General features: G+C 42.5%; 1 protein-coding gene across 7 annotated transcripts in view; it reads right to left on the minus strand.

Moving 5' to 3' along the window:
* Window positions 1–14,083, minus strand: part of LOC137377532 (sodium/hydrogen exchanger 9B2-like) — a 208,668-nt gene that overhangs the window by 96,756 nt on the left and 97,829 nt on the right. Inside the window, exon 1 of one of the 7 annotated variants that reach the window (XM_068047279.1) lies at window positions 12,306–12,360. The exons of the other annotated variants lie outside the window; for them this stretch is intronic. The gene's annotated coding sequence lies outside the window, so the exon portion shown is untranslated. Of the gene's footprint in view, window positions 1–12,305; window positions 12,361–14,083 lie in introns of those variants that run through there. 7 annotated transcript variants of the gene reach the window in all.

Raw genomic sequence — 14,083 nt, forward strand, 5'->3', positions numbered from 1 at the left:
AGTGTTTTATACAGGTTCATCATAACTTCCTTGTTGTTGTACTCTATGCCCCTATTTATGAAGCCCAGGATCCCATATGCTTTATTAACTGCTTTCTCAACCTTCCCAGCAATCTTCAACGATTTGTGCATACCCCCAGGTCCCTCTGCCTCTGCACCCCTTTTAGAATTTTACCCTTTCATTTATATTGCCTCTTCTCATTCTTTCTACCAAGATAAATTACTTCACACTTTTCTGTATTAAATTTCAACTGACACTTGTCCACCCATTCCATCAGCCTGTCCATGTCCTCCTGAAGTTCATCACTAGTCTCCTCACAGTTCACAACACTAATAAGTTTTGTCTCATCTGCAAATTTTGAAATTGTGCCGTGTACACTCAAGTCTCGGTCATTAATATAGATCAAGAAAAGCAGGGGTCCTAACACCGATCCCTGGGAACCCCAGTCCATAAAACTGTTAACAACTACTCTGTTTCCTATCACACAGCCAATTTCGTCTCCATGCTGCTACTGTCCCTTTTATTCCATGGGCTTCACAACTTTGCTGGCAAGCCTATTATGTAGCACTTTATCAAATGCCTTTTGGAGGTCTATGTACACCACACCAACTGCATTACCCTCATCAACCCTGTTCTCTCATCAAAAATCTCAAGCAAGTTAGGTAAACACAACTTTCCCTTATCCATGCTGGCTTTCCTTAATTAATCCACATTTGTCCAAGTTTCAGTAGGGGAGCATTTCGGGAACAGTGACCATAATTCCCTAAGTTTTAAGGTACTTGTGGATAAGGATAAGAGTAGTCCTCGGGTGAAGGTGCTAAATTGGGGGAAGGCTAATTATAACAATATTAGGCAGGAACTGCAGTCATACCGGTGCCAAACGTCGTGCTCTGCACTCCTTTGGACCCCACCAGAAAGGCCGAGAGGGGGTTTTGACGACTGGGCAACTCTCAACCTCCATAAATTCGCCCAGGCATGCGCCATGGAGAGGTCACTCCATAGTTGCCTCACAGCGACTGAAACAACATGGAAGGCAGCAGTTACGGGTTATAAGTCCAGATAAATTGCTAGAATTGGCCTTTATAGCCACTCCAGGCACTGCTCCACACCACTGACCACCTCCAGGTGCTTACCCATTGTCTCTCGAGATAAGGAGGCCAAAGAAGAAGAAGGAGGCAGGAACTGAAGAATTTAGATGGGGGGCGGCTGTTTGAGGGTAAATCAACATCTGACATGTGGGAGTCTTTCAAACATCAGTTGATTCGAATCCAGGACCAGCACATTCCTGTGAGGAAGAAGGATAAGTTTGGCAAGTTTCGGGAACCTTGGATAACGCGGGATATTGTGAGCCTAATCAAAAAGAAAAAGGAAGCATTCGTAAGGGCTGGAAGGCTAGGAACAGACGAATCCCTTGAGGAATGTAAAGACAGTAGGAAGGAACTTAAGCAAGGAGTCAGGAGGGCGAAAAGAGGTCATGAAAAGTCATTGGCAAACAGGATTAAGGAAAATCCCAAGGCTTTTTATATGTATATAAAGAGCAAGAGGGTAATTCGAGAAAGGGTTGGCCCACTCAAGGACAGAGAAGGGAATCTATGTGTGGAGCCAGAGGAAATGGGCGAGGTACTAAATGAGTACTTTGCATCAGTATTCACCAAAGAGAAGGACTTGGTGGATGATGAGCCTAGGGAAGGGAGTGTAGATAGGCTCAGTCATCTCATTATCAAAAAGGAGGTGGTGTTGGGTGTCTTGCAAAGCATTAAAGTAGATAAGTCCCCAGGGCCTGATGGGATCTACCCCAGAATACTGAGGGAGGCAAGGGAAGAAATTGCTGGGCCTTGACAGAAATCTTTGCATCCTCATTGGCTACAGGTGAGGTCCCAGAGGACTGGAGAATAGCCAATGTTGTTCCTTTGTTTAAGAAGGGTAGCAAGGATAATCCAGGAAATTATAGGCCGGTGAGCCTTACGTCAGTGGTAGGGAAATTATTAGAGAGGATTCTTCGGGACAGGATTTACTCCCATTTGGAAACAAACAAACTTATTAGCGAGAGGCAGCATGATTTTGTGAAGGGGAGGTCGTGTCTCACTAATTTGATTGAGTTTTTTGAGGAAGTGACAAAGATGATTGATGAAGGAAGGGCAGTGGATGTTATCTATATGGACTTCAGTAAAGCCTTTGACAAGGTCCCTCATGGCAGTCTGGTACAAAAGGTGAAGTCACATGGGATCAGAGGTGAGCTGGCAAGATGGATACAGAACTGGCTCGGTCATAGAAGACAAAGGGTAGCAGTGGAAGGGTGCTTTTCTGAATGGAGGGATGTGACTAGTGGTGTTCCGCAGGGATCAGTGCTGGGACCTTTGCTCTTTGTAGTATATATAAATGATTTGGAGGAAAATGTAGCTGGTCTGATGAGTAAGTTTGCGGACAACACAAAGGTTGGTGGAGTTGCGGATAGTGATGAGGATTGTCAGAGGATACAGCAGGATTTAGATCGGTTGGAGACTTGGGTGGAGAAATGGCAGATGGAGTTTAATCCGGACAAATGTGAGGCAATGCATTTTGGGAGGTATATTGCAGGTGGGAAGTATACAGTAAATGGCAGAACCCTTAGGAGTATTGACAGGCAGAGAGATCTGGTCGTACAGGTCCACAGATCACTGAAAGTGGCAACGCAGGTGGATAAGGTAGTCAAGAAGGCATACGGTATGCTTGCCTTCATCGGTTGTGGTATAGAGTATAAAAATTGGCAAGTCATGCTGCAGCTGTACAGAACTTTAGTTAGGCCACACTTAGAATATTGCGTGCAATTCTGGTTGCCACACTACCAGAAGGACATGGAGGCTTTGGAGAGGGTACAGAAAAGGTTTACCAGGATGTTGCCTGGTCTGGAGGGCATTAGCTATGAGGAGAGGTTGGATAAACTTGGATTGTTTTTACTGGAACAACGGAGATGGAGGGGTGACATGATAGAGGTTTACAAAGTTATGAGCGACATGGACAGAGTGGATAGTCAGAAGCTTTTTCCCCAGGGTGGAAGAGTCAGTTACTAGGGGGCATAGGTTTAAGCTGCAAGGAGCAAAGTTAAGAGGGGATGTGCGAGGCAAGTTCTTTACACAGAGGGTGGTGAGTGCCTGGAACTTGCTGCCGGGGGAGGTGGTGGAAGCAGGTACGATAGCGACGTTTAAGAGGCATCTTGACAAATACATGAATAGGATGGGAATAGAGGGATACAATCCCTGGAAGTGCAGAAGGTTTTAGTTTAGGCAGGCATCAAGATCGACACAGGCTTGGAGGGCCGAATGGCCTGTTCCTGTGCTGTACTGTTCTTTGTTCTTTGACTGTTAATTTTGTCCCAAATTATTGTTTCTTAAAGCTTTCCCACCACCAAGGTTAAACTGACTGGCCTATTTTAAGTAGGAATACACATATAGGAGTAGATCATTCAGCCCCTCAAGCCTGTTCTGCCATTCAATGAGAACATGGCTGATCTGCGACCTAACTCCACACACTCACCTTTTCCCTATACCTCTTAATACCGTTGTTAACAAAAATCTAGCAAACTCAGATTTAAAACTAACAGTTGATCTAGCATCATTTACCATTTGTGGAAGAGAGTTCCAAACCAAATAATTGATCTGCCATCCTTTGTGTGTAGAAGCATTTCCTAATTTCACTCCTGAAAGGTCTGAGCCTAATTTTTACACTATGCTCTTTAGTGCTGGACTGCCCAACCAGCAGAAATAGTTTCTTTCTGTCTACCCTATCTGTCCCCCTTAATACTTAATTAAATCACCCCTTTGACAATATTGAAAATGCTGGTCCCTTTAGTTAAACAGGACTCATTTCAGTGTTAATAAAGAGCGGATGATGCTCATTATAGTTTTGCATTTAAGGGCTGGGTTTTTGCCCAGTGGCAGGGGAGTTGCCTTTGGACAGAAAGTTAGTCCAGAGAGAAGAGTGGGAACTGATATTTGGACTGAACTATGAGTTAACAATAAAACAGTTGTGAATCAGAGACTGCCATTGGATTCCTCATTTTGGTGAATGGACATCTGCCTATTTAATGTGGTAGCAGAGGATTAACTTCAATCTCTTCAGGTGGGAATATAAAGAGAAAGCATAACTTCGTTCTCTAACCAAAGCAAGGCGTCTGCTGGCTTTCTGGGTGAAATGGCTGAGTCATGCAGCAGACTCTCTGTGATTACCCACTTTTTTTTTTGGAATTAGAACCATATGAACAATGGAAGAATAAAGTGGAAATGTGGACTTGGGTCACTTCCCTAACCAAGAGAAAGCAAGGTATGGCCTTGGCTTTGTCTTTACCAGGAAAAAGTAAGAATAGCAATAAAGTATTTTTGGAACTGGACATTACTGACTTGGATACTGAGGAAGGACTGCCAATTCTAATACAATTTACGGACAAGATTTACAAAAGAGATGATTTGTTGGAAGCCTACGAGGTGTGGTCGATTTTTTTTTTGTGATAAATTTACGAAGGCAGGCAATCAGTGCATGGAAGAATATGTCGAGGAATTTGATAGGTTGTATAACAGACTAAAAAAAATTCAATCTCGAAATTTGAGTCCGTGCTTGCTTTCAACTGAACTGCAAGCTACAAACAGCTCTGGCATAGGCAGTACATGCAAAAAATTCTTTACAAATGGGGGGTATAGCCCATACCAATTGGTATACAACCGTAATCCAAAATTGCCTTCCATACTTTGTGACAATCTTCAGTCCCGGAGGGAACAACTTAGCTCTACTTTTTCCGCTCACTTAAATGCGCTACATGCCGGCAGGACAGTGTTTATCAAAGATAAAGCATCAGGGGGAAAAAAACATTCGGAGAGCATTAAGACATTGCATAAGACAGTCTGGGGAAGAATTTTAGTTCTAGCAATCTTCTTTATTATAAGAAAGGGCGGCATAGGGAATGGAAAGGTTCGGGAAAAGTTATCAGACATGACGGGAAAATTCAAGTAATACAACATGGGAATCAAACCATAAAAGCACATTGTTCACGGGTAATAGGGATGTGTTATGAATTTTCGAACAAAGAGAACATGGGAGAAGGTGATCATGAGGCACCATGTACATAGCATACCCATGCATTGTGTGATTTTGAGCCAGAGGGGCAGGATATGAGAGCTCAAGAAACAGATACCAGTGCACGTACTGATTGTGCAGAACAAAAAGAAGCCATCTCATCCAGGGATCAGTTGCCCAAAGTAGGTTTCCAGGTGGTGTACTGGCCAGCAGGGTCTGATAACTGGAAGGAGGCTACGATAGTTGGACGGGCAGGGAAGTCTACAGGCAAATACAAAAATTGGTTAAATGTCCAAGAGGGACAAGAAGTGAAGGCCATGGATTGGCAAACAGGAGTACAAGAATGGAGAATGAGAAAACATAGCTCGAGTTCAGGTAATGATTCAGGAGATGCGTCTGGGAGGAGGAAAAGATCACGTACAGTGGGCAGGACCTCTAGCAGACATTTTGACAGGGGTAGTCCAGAGAGAGCACTCAACGTAAGAGCTCGCAACCTGACTAGGCGCACGTGTAGCATGCACAGTGGAGAACCTTCTTGGAAAAAGGTCAGAAGCAGAAGTCCCCGTGATCATGAAGTGTTTGTAGATGCTAATAGGTTAGATAGGGCGATGAGGGGCAAAATAGAGAGTTAGAGTCGGAAAGAATTTGGGGTATATCGAGAGGTTGTGGATAGGGGCCAACCTGCCCTATCACACAGATGGATCTATACAGGAAAAAGTCCTTCCAGATGGAACCTAGAAGGCCAAGGCTCGGTTGGTGGCCAGAGGTTTTGAGGAGTGCTTGCAAGATAAAGATATCAGGGTAGACTCTCCCACAGTGGGATAGGTGACTTTTGAGAATCTTTTTGGCCATTTTAGCAACCTATTCTTGGAGGTGCAAGTCCATAGATATAGATATCAGCTTTCTTTCAGGATGACCTGCTTCAGAGGGAAGTGTTTCTCCAGCCTCCGAAGGAAGCATCAGACATAGAAGGGAAACTCTGGAAGTTTAATATGTGTTTATGGGTTGACTGATACTTCCCAGGTATGGTATTTTTTTGGTGAGGGCAGTTCTGTTACAGTTGGGGTGTTCACTACTGACGGCAGACCCTGCAATGTTTTATTGGCACTATAATGGAAAACTTTTGGGTATATTTTTTATGATGCATGTGGACAATTCTTTTTTGTGGGATGGTGCTAATGAGTTTGAAAATGTTGCTCATTGAATTATGGACTAATTTAAAATTGGCAGTCAAGCTTCTCGGGCTTTTAAATACATGGGTTTGGAAATTAAAACAGGGTGAGACGGATGTAGTTTTACATCAACATTCTTACTTGGAAAATGTCACTCATTACAATTGGTTGCACCAGATTGGGACAGAAAGACGCAGCTGCGTCCTAGGACGAAATGGAAAAGTTGACGAGTCTTGTCGGACAGCTCAATTGGTTAGCCACAGACAGGACAAGATGCAAGCTTTGATGTGCTAGAATTAGGTCTTGTGATTAAACATCCTAAGGTTGAAGAATCTTGAGGGCGATCAAAACTTTTTTAAAAATGTAAAATAGAGAAGTGTATGCTGAAGCTCTCTGCTTTGGGTGATCCCAAAAATATGAAATTAATTGTTTTTAAGTGATGCCTGGCATGCAAACCTTGGTGATGGATTTTCCAGTGCAAGAAGGTTTGTGATATTTCTTGTGGAAGAGAATGGGAAAAGTTGCCCATTGGCATGGAAGGCTAAGAAAATAGAGTGGCAAAGAGCACACTAGCTGCTGAAACTCTTGCACTCGTGGATTCTGTTGATATGGTATATTTGTCCAAGATCTTGGAAGAAATGTTATAAAAGAGCCTGAAAAGACAATACCAACTGAATGTTACATAGATAATCAATCCCTGTGGGATAACGTACATTTGACAAAAAGCATAAATGAAAAAAGGCTGAGGATAGACACAGCCTGTTTAAAGCAAATGTTGGAAAGGAAAGAAATCTCTAAGCTAAGATGGATAAATACTAGTCATCAACTATCAGACTGTCGCATGAAGAGGAATGACTACTGAAAAGCTGTTGACTGTTCTAGGAGGAGGATATCTCGCTATGTAACGTATGGGAATCTGATTTTTTTTTTAAATATACACTTGTTTGTAAATGGGTTTTTTTCTTAATGAAAGGGAATCTGACAATATTGAAAATGCTGGTCCCTTGAAACAGGACTCATTTCAGTGTTAATAAAGAGCAGGTGATGCTCATTATAGTTTTGCATTTAAGGACTAAGTTTTTGCCCAGTGGGGTGGGGGGTGGTGAGTTGCCTCTGGACAGAGTTAGTCCAGAGGGAAGAGTGGGAACTGATATTTGGACTGAACTATGAATTGACAATAAAACAGTTGTGGATCAGAGACTGCCATCGGATTCCTCATTTCTGTGAATGGACATCTGCCTATTTAACACCCTTAACCGTTTAAATTACAGGGACTACAACCCTAGTTTGTGTAATCTCTCCTCTTAATTTACCTTTTGAGTCCAGGTATCATTCTGGTAAAGCTACACTGCACGCTCTCCTAGGTCAATGCATCCTTCCTAAGGTGCTTTTTGTTTTTTATTCGTTCATGGGATGTGGGCCTTGCTGGCTAGGACAGTATTTATCGCTCATTCCTAATTGCCCTCTAAGGTGGTAGTGAGCCACCTTCTTGAACCAATGTAGTCCATGTGGTGTAGGTACACCCACAGTGCTGTTAGGAAGGGAGCTCCAGGATCTTGACCCAGCAACAGTGAAGGAATGGCAATATATTTCCAAGTCAAGATGGTGTGTGGTTTGGAGGGGAACTTGCAGGCGGTGGTGTTCCCATGCCTCTGCTGCCCTTGTCCTTTTTAAGTGTAGAGGTTGCAGGTTTGGAAGGTGCTGTCGAAGGAGCCCTGCAGCATTGCATCTTGTAGATGGTACACACTGCTGCCACTGTGTTGGTGGTGGAGGAAGTGAATATTTGTGAATGGGGTGCCAATCAAGCAGGCTGCTTTGTCATGCTTGCTGTTGAGTCTCTTTGGAGTTGCACCCATCCAGGCAAGTGGAGAGTATTCCATCACACTCCTGACTTGTGCCTTGTAGATGATGGACAGGCTTTGGGGAGTCAGGAGGTGAGTTACTCGCCACAGGATTCCTAGCCTCTGGCCTGCTCTTGTAGCCATGGTATTTATATGGCTACTCCAGTTCAGTTTCTGGTCAACGCTAACCCCCAGGTTGTTGATAGTGGGGGATTCAGCGACAGCAATACATTGAATGTCAAGGGGAGATGGTTCGATTCTCTCTTGTTTGAGATGGTCATTAGCGCCACACGAGTGCCAGGCAATGTTACTTGCCACTTATCAGCCCAAGCCTGGATATTGTCCAGGTCTTGCTGCGTTTTTACACAGACTGCTTCAGTATCTGAGGTGTGCCTAAAACTGCTCATAGTACTCCAGGTGCAGTGTAAACAGGGCTTTGTATAGCTGAAGCAAGACTTCTATGCCATTTGTATTCTAGTCCGCCAGATGCAAAAGCCAGCATTCCATTCCACTCATGTTTTTGTTAATTTTCTGTACCTGTTCATGATATTTTAATAATCTGTGTGCCTGGACCTCCACTATTTCTAGCTTTTCATCATCACCACAGAATGCACTCTATTCAATCCTTTTAGATCCAAAGTTGTTGACCTCACAATTGAAATCCATTTGCCACAGTTTTGCCCATTCACTTAATCTATCAACACCTCTTTGTCGATATACATGCAAACAGAAGGTTCACTAAACTGATTCCTGGGATGAAGAGATTATCTTCTGAGGAAAGGTTGCACAGGTTGGACCTATAATCATTGGAGTTTAGAAGAATGAGAGATTATCTTATAGAAATATATAAGATTCTGAGGGGGCTTGACAGGGTAGATGCTGAGAGGATGTTTCTCCTATTAGGTGGCACAGTTTCAGAATAAGGCATCTCCCACTTAAGACAGAGATGAGGAGGAATGTCTTTGCAGAGGGTCATTCATCTTTGGAATTCTCTTCCCCAGAGAGCAGTGGAGGCTGGGTCACTGAATATATTCAAAGATGAGTTAGAGATTTTTCATCTACAAGGAAGTCAAAGAATGGGGGCAGGCAGGAAAGTGGAGTTAAGGCCACAATTAGGCATGATCTTAAAGGGCAGAGCAGGCTTGAGGGGCCAAATGGCATACTCCTGCTCCTATTTCTTATATTCTTATGTTTATGCTGCCACCTATCTTTAGGTCATCAATATATTTGGATATGTGGCTTTCTATACCATCATCTAAGACATTAATAGTGAATCGTTGAGGCCCTATACAGATCCTTGCAGGACACCACTAGTCACATTCTGCCAATTGGAGTACCTGCCCATTATCCTCACTCTGTCTCCTACTGTTCAGCCAAATTCCTAACCTGGTCAATAATTTGCCTTCAATTTTATGAGCCTCAACTCTAGCTAACAGTCTCTTATGAGACACTTTAACAAATGCCTTTATGCAAGTCCACATAAATAACAAACACAGACACTCCACTGTCCACTGCTTTAGTCACCCCTTGAAAAAAAATTCAATCAGCTTCATCAGGCATGACGTACCCTTTTACAAACCCTTGCTGGCACACTCTGATCAGCTGAAAAATTTCAAGGTGTTTTGTCACTCTATCCTTAATTATGGACTCCAGTAATTTCCCAACAACAGATGTTAGGCTAACTGGTCTATTATTCCCTGGTTTTTCTCGCTCAACTTTCTTAAATAGCAGAGTGTTTTGAGCAATTTTCCTAACTAAAGGAACAGTTCCCTAATTATATTTAGGAGCTATATAGCTCAAAGTGCTATATAAATAAAAGTTTTGAAATCGCTTTCCTTCCCTTTGCAGGCATCATCTCCTTACTGCAGCCTGGCTCAATGGACACCAGTCATTGCCTGCCACCCTTTCCAAGTTACCATTATTATGTGAACAGTTAGTGCCAGCACACTATTTGACTGCAACAGATGTCACAGCTGACCCAAATCAGGTCTTCCCCTGTCGCAGTCCAGGCGGACTTGAATTGGGGTTTTGGAGCATTACGGATTGCTGGGATCTGGCAGTATTGGGTGGGGGAAGCCAGGCCCAACACCTTTTAATGAGATTGTGGAGGGGGTGGGGGGAAAACCTAGCAGAATGAGATACAAATTGTTGTTCTCCCTTGTTGAATCATCACTTTCCCCCGTTAGTTCCTATCTTTCGGTTCTTGCCTCCAAGCATACAAGCTTAAAGATTTCTGCTTGTTAAAATTAATGCATAGAAAATCATGGGTTGAAGGTATGCAATTTCCTGATATGCACTCCAGGCTGGCACTCAAGTACACTATAAATTAATTTATACATTCTTTTAGACCTTATAATGTACAAAGTATAAGTTATACCATATATTTAAGCAGAAACCGATAAATCATTGAGCCTTAAAAATAGTTCAGGAAAGACTTTAAAACTGACTACACAAATCAAAGGCAATGATCGACTGATGAAATTTTATTCGCTATAAACAATGTTTTTTTTTAAAACCAACAAAAGAACACAAGCAGCTGTTATTCCCGTTGCTATCTCTCACATGATAACAGCTATCTGTCCTCCTCACATGCTGTATGTTTTTCAACACGTTCATAATACAAAAGCAGAATTAAATACATTTATATATTTCATCATATGAGAATTCAACTTCCAGGTTCTTTTAAAATCTTTTAGAAAAAGCAAAGAAACTGTCAAGTTCTCACAAGATGAAAGGACAAACCCTTCTCCTTTTCAACTCATGTTAATACACTCATTACATAGGTTCAAAATGTACAGATGTTCCCAAAAGCTCTCTCCTAATTATAGTGGGGTAAACAATCGCAAAGCCCAAGCTTTTAAAACAGGTGGAGGCTGAAGCCTTTAAGTGTAAATGTTAATGAAGGGTATTAAAAGATATAGGCCAATTCTACTCAACGGGTAGATTTAATCACTTTGTGAAATATAATTTTTTGATTTTATGTTGTATAAACCACCCCACCAATGCTTGCAGACCTTGAGACACTTCCCAATGTTCAAGATTGCAAAATAACACTATTCCCCCTTCAATGCAGCCACACTTTGGGACCACCCCACCCCCCAACCCTCCCCCCAGTACACACGACTCAATCTGACAGAAAGTGCCTTCCATCCCTTCAAGAATCCTGATATAGACCCCACAGTACATTCACATTTTGGGGCATTCAGCAGGTGCCCCCCCGCCCAACCCCCCAAATCTTCCTAGACCTCAGGAGAACCACCATTGTGGTATAAAACTCTGGTACAGCCCTTACTGATGGCAGAGCTTGGGAGCGCTACAATGCTCACAGACCCTATCATACCATTCCAAAGGACACCCAGAACCAAGTGTCTTCCCTCCATACCATCAGATCCCTGGCCCCTTCCAATGCTATCAAACCACAGTAGCCCCCTCCCATCATGACCAGGTCCAGAGGTTCCTGCCCATCCTATTCCTACACATCCTAGGGTCCTCTCAGCTTTCCCAACTTTACCAGCCTCCCCAGTGGTGCCACAGTGCTACTAGACCCGAGTACCTTTCCTTCCAGTGCTCAAGACCCAAGAAACTGCTCAGTAAACTAAAGTGCGCATTCCACTCCTTCTCCAGGGCTATAAAACCATAGGTTCCTCCTCTAGAGTACTGCCAGATACCACAGAACTACCTCCAACAGTACCAAGTGTCAGAATCCCATGTAAACACCTCCCATCCCTCCGTACCCTGCGACTGCTAACCTCTACCTCTCTCACCTCTGCTTAAAGTTATCATCTTTCGATATACCCTGGCTTTAAAAAAAAAGGTAGGATAAAAATTACATGCATAGGTAAAGAAATATATAATAATCAGCATGGCCACTGATTTGTGGTTTTCACTGAAATGTCAAGGACACTAGTAAAAAGCTTAGAGTACCATGTAATAATAGAGGTGCAATTTGACTCTCTTCAGTCACCATAATGCAGTGGTTCTGCTAATACATCCTGCATTACAGAGCACAAAATAAAACCGCTCATCTTCCGACACACTGAACACAGGTAAATAGAAAGCTTATTTCTCAGTTGATCCTCAAAATATATAAGCATACAGCTCGCTACTAGCATTCCACTGCACCACATACAAACCCTAAAGAAAAAAAGATAAGATAAATAAGCTACTCTAACAAACTTTCTTTTAAAAAACCCCACTATTTTCACATGTTTAATATTCAAGTAAGTGAATGAACAATGGTCCTCACCTGGTAAATACTATGTAGCCAATTCCAAGCCTGGTCAGATGCAAACCTTTTGTCCTTTGAGTTACTTCATGAAATGCAGCAGTATGCCACTATATAGTACATTGTCAGTGCCCCACCCTGTGATTTAAAGGCCAGTATGTGAGGCTGACTAGGTTGGAGTCAACACAGAGTATAAAGGCTGATAAAGCACATTGGTTTCAATTATGTGTCACTATATCAACAGCAAGTTTCCAGGGACAACTATTTGCCTACAGGAATATCTAGTAGCAATTATTTCATAAGCTTTGATAGAGTTACGTACTGAAATTAAGCAATAACTGTGGTATACAATTACAATTGAACTGCATGTTAGTGCAACAGAGTAACACTATGACAAGCAAATAGAACTTATTGAGTGGGCTCTGGAAGATCTGAGCTACAGGCTCCTCATACCAGAACAGTGACTAGACTGCGAAAGAACTGTATTGGCTGTGGTCCTCAAGTCATGAAACATGCTATACGTCATATTTTCAGTAATTATCACAATGCTGAACATACATCACATTTATAAAAAGTGGATACTCAGCATGCTAGATAGCAAGGTAAAAGCAACAGAGTTACAAAAGTCCAACAACTGAAAAGGATGCATAGAAGACTTATTTCTTGGGTGATTTGGCTAACGCTTTATTTGCTGCTAACAACTGCTTTACGATGCACCTTTGTGCCTTCTGCTGTGGGGTTCCCAGTTCTTGCAACTTCAATTCATTTATTACTGACTACCATGCATTCATTTTAAGTACATGATTTGGTCTGGGTGGTTCCTGGGAGATTACAGCTATCATCTATTGCCATTATTGAAGGTACCAGCTGAGAATGACTTTTCCATCAGAATCACCAATACATACTACTAGAATTTTGAAGGGGCACAACATGTACTAAATCTGCCTGGAAGTGCTTTGTAATATAGTCTAGCTGGAGTCGAATACTGTGGTGCTGTGCTGTCTGATGCACAATTTTGTCTCACAAAGCAGTCTCATCATGGAAAATCCCAAGAAGGAAGGCGTTTAAAGACAACAGAGAGATCGGCCAGAAGTAAAACAGCAGAAGTCCAAAAGGATGCAGAGAATCTTTTATTGGTAGCTACAAGACATATTTATGCCAATCTAGTACAGGAAGACCTTTGCTAGATTCTAACATCTGGCTACTTCATGAACAGTCCTATCTAAATCTTCTCCCTTCCCATAAGAAATATTCCATTATCCAGTTACTTCTCTGTGCATTTCAATTCATTGTTCCAAATCATGCCACTTCACTACAGCCATTCAAACGTGTCAATATCTGCACGCACAGCAGTTTTAGTATAATCAGAATTTTGATTAAAATGCTTAGTGTGTGCACCTAATTTTTTTCCAACATGATTCAATTTAGTGCAGATGTGCAACATTTGACCTCAAATCTAATTAGTGTTATTCCTAAGTATTACATGAGCAGTAGGGAGAGAGAGGTTGGCTGCTGCGCTGTGAAAGGAGTCTCTTGGAACTAAGATGGCTATTGTGTCATGACCGCTAAGTCCAAGATAAAAACAAAATATGCTCGAAACACTCAGCTGCAGACTGCACCTATCACACTCCTGCATAGGCAGATTGTCGATGCCTATCTGTTGCCACGTGTGTAAGCAGAGGTAGGAAATCATGCACTTGCTGTCAGAGAGGCAGCACGTGGTCACATTTCTGCCATTCCAACATACCAGGCCTTGGCTCTGCTGGGCCACTGATCAGCAGAAGACCTAATGGTACCAA

Source organism: Heterodontus francisci, chromosome 1 (genome assembly GCF_036365525.1).
Source record: "Heterodontus francisci isolate sHetFra1 chromosome 1, sHetFra1.hap1, whole genome shotgun sequence".
Lineage (NCBI taxonomy): Eukaryota > Metazoa > Chordata > Chondrichthyes > Heterodontiformes > Heterodontidae > Heterodontus > Heterodontus francisci.